The sequence below is a fragment of the Camelus ferus genome, chromosome 8 (genome assembly GCF_009834535.1).
Source record: "Camelus ferus isolate YT-003-E chromosome 8, BCGSAC_Cfer_1.0, whole genome shotgun sequence".
NCBI classification, from domain to species: Eukaryota; Metazoa; Chordata; class Mammalia; order Artiodactyla; family Camelidae; genus Camelus; species Camelus ferus.
In genome coordinates, this window is record NC_045703.1 from 22672388 (window position 1) to 22675868 (window position 3481).

Consider the following 3481-nt stretch of genomic DNA (forward strand, 5'->3'; position numbering starts at 1 on the left):
TGTGTGACCACAGAATATTTTCATCGTCAATTAAAATCAAGTGGAGACCAGCACTATACATTTATTCTATACATCTCCCCATTATGTGCTTGAATTAGAGGTTGTGGGGAATTTGTTTTTACCATTGGCTAGTTACTTTGAATGTATGGATAATCAAAAAGGTGAAAAGAGCTCTAAATATTCCAAGTGTCTATTCAAAAGCTGTTAAATGAAAAATGATGAAATGGAGAAACACCCACAATAACTCTTGGACTCCTGGAGATCCTAAGACATGCTACAAAAATAGGTCTTTATTCTTAGGAAAATATAGTCAGAGCTAGCTTCCTTATGCTATACATAAAATCTTAACATCAGAGGCAGTACAGATAGTACAGATAGTTTTTGAACTGATCGCCAAACAAGCACAAACCCACTACGTTGAAAAGAACAGTAATTTGAGGTTTTTGGCAAAAGACAGTACTTCACACATCTAATCCAAATCAAAGAGCCTGCAGACAGTTTTCAGTGAGATGAAAGGAATGAAATAAATATAAATTCTACAGATAAATAAATGTCAGAGAATTTAAATAAGCTAACAGAACTAATATTTTTTTAAACAAAAATACTAGTCAGGTACAAGCTTTTGTTTCTCAATGCCAGACTTCTAAATGTTTATCAGACTACTGTTATCATTAAAAACTTAATCTTGGACCAGGGCATTAGTTATAATACTGTTTTGCATTCATAAAAAAGATGTGTTTCTTTCAACTGAATGTTCCTGGTCCAGAAAAATATTTTAGGCATATACTGAAGGCAGACTGTGGTACTAATAAAACTTATATCTTAAGTACTTTTTTAAAAAAGTGACAGACCAAAGAGTCCATCTACTAATTTGCCCACAGTTAAAAATGTCTTTGAACATTGATTTAATTTATAATTAGCATCTTAAGAAAAGTAGTGGCATGCCCTATTGAGTGGTACTGAGTAATTAGTACTACATTTTAAAACATCATCCCCACAAGTTTATTCATTTTATGTATTGTTACTTCTTTATTCATTCATTTTATGTATTGTTACTTCTTTATTCATTCATTTTATACCATTGAATTCCTATGGTCATAAAAATTTCATGGTGTATGTCACTGGGGAGAAAAATGACCACTGTGGGGATTCTTGGAAGTTTTAGGAACCTGAGCAATCATTTACTGTAGGGGGTTAGCTCTCACCTAATGCTTTGAGTCCTTCTACTTTTTAATTTCTCCCCTGAAAATAGACTATGTCATACTCTGTAAAAAACAAGGTGGTCTTTTTTTTTTTCCTTCTGTATTTCTCAACAGTGACTTTTAACTTAGCAGTCAAAAAAAGGATCCAGAATGTGACAATTTTGCCCATTTAGCATGATATTCACCCTGATATAAGTCTTTTCAAATATCTTTATACAAGTGAATACCCGAGGCCACCCCATCAAACCATTCCTATGTTGTTCCTATTTGATTGTGAAGAAAGTGTTTGTATTTTGTAAGATCAGACTCGCAGTAATTGGTAGATAAAATTTCTCATGATGCTACAACAGTAGCCATCATGAGTGTGCAACCGCTTTTTGTGCTAAATCCCCCACCCCCCCTTCATTCCTAACATCTGATTCCGTCACAATGGCTGAAAACCTTCCACAAAAAGCATGTTTGGGAGAATATGTGTAACACAATTTTCTCACAAAGCAACTTTCTGAAAACTGATTAACTAAATTGATGATCACTTTTGATTGCCAAGTAGTCTGCAGAAACAAAATCTTGCGTCTGCTTTGGTTAGGTAACTCAAGTTTTTTTAACAATCAGAATGCTTTAAGGATACATTTTCACCCCAAGGAAGGGACTTGACTCTTGGATTTAAGACCCATTCCTTGACAATATATACAAAATTTCTGTAACTTGTCATCTGTCCATTCTTTGAAGCTGTCAAAGCCAAGAACCCATAAACAAATCACAAATATAGCAATAACCTACATTAATTAACATTCCCCTTTTAACATGTTGACATTTTTACTAAAGGATTAGTTATTTTTGCATTTCCATTTCTCATATCCCATGACATTCCATAAAAATTGCATTATTGCTTTATAGGCCACACAACATTCAAAAGTATGTTTATATGCATTGCCTGTTTTCCTTGATCTCTGATAAGAGTTTGATACTGATTTTACTACAGAAATTTAAGTTTGAAAAACCAGTTAGTATTTCTTCTCAGAACTTAATTGTTCACATCACTAATCACTACATGCATATTTAGCTCTGATTATATTGCTCAAAAACTGCACCCATTATCAGAACAGTGCAAATGATTATTTAATTTTAAAAGTAATTATAATGGCTTAAATTCAAAGTTATTCGAATGAACACTGTCAAGTAATTTCACTTGAGTGTGTATATTTCATCACCACTTTTTTACATTTACCCATCAATTCTTCACAATTTTTTAATATCAGATTTCCCTCCCAAATCCCCAAACTAAGAATGCCAAATAGCCTTGGAAACCCACAGCTCCGTATTTTAATGTTTTAAGAACACATTTGTGGACTCACAAAAATGTTCATCTTTCAACTTTGACAATGCAGTTCTTACTTAAAACAAACCTGTTCTAAAATCCCAACAAATAATTCTGAGAATTAACTTAAACACCTTGACAGTGTCCCATAAAAAGGGTATGACAGTAAAGTGCCAATAGGCATGGCAATGACCTCTTCAATGGGATCATTTAACTCCTTGGGACTGGGAAATGCCAGCACCAAGGATTACACTGAGATTCAATTTTACTGAAGGCTACATTTAATTTACCCATTTTCCACAGCCTATTATACTCATTAAATGTTAGAATGAAATGTAAATGTTTTGTGTAGCCCTCAAACTTATACTAAGATTTGAGAGAGATGTACTTTAAAAAAGCACGGGGTTATATATATAAAATCAGTGGCAAAAAGTTTCATTAAGCACCAGGAACTAATTTTTGTCACCCCATACTCATTTTGTAGGTAAGTTTCAATAACCGGCAAGGCACATTTACAAATATTCCAATGAATACTTATTGACAAATTTTAAATTACACTCTATGTCCCAGCTATCCCAGTAACTGACATACAACATACTAAAATGGTTTATTAAGATAACATAAAAAAAACCAATTAATGTGAAACATACAGGCTATTGGCAACCACTATCTAAAATTATGTAAGTACAAATAAACATACTGAAATGTGTGCATTTCTAAGTTTTTAAACCAGAATATTTCTACACTAACACACATTTATATTAATGACACATAAAAAAAATAAAAACTTTATTACAAAAATAAGTTACACTCGCCTCCAGCTTACAGTATAAAACAATTTTATTTGCAGGAATGCAAAATGATTGTTTGCCATGAGCATTTAACATATGACATGTCTAATTTTCTTGTTAAATTTGCATTTACTGGGGGAACTGGTGTGTATAAAACCTTAATTAAGTAT

At 32.6% G+C, this 3481-nt stretch overlaps 1 protein-coding gene across 2 annotated transcripts in view; it reads right to left on the reverse strand.

The window, feature by feature from the left end:
* Positions 1-264: 264 nt before the first annotated feature.
* SYNCRIP (synaptotagmin binding cytoplasmic RNA interacting protein) overlaps positions 265-3481 on the reverse strand; it is a 28830-nt gene continuing 25613 nt past the window's right edge. For both annotated transcript variants that reach the window (XM_032484555.1, XM_032484554.1), the window contains exon 12: positions 265-3481. This exon is cut by the window's right edge. The gene's annotated coding sequence lies outside the window, so the exon portion shown is untranslated.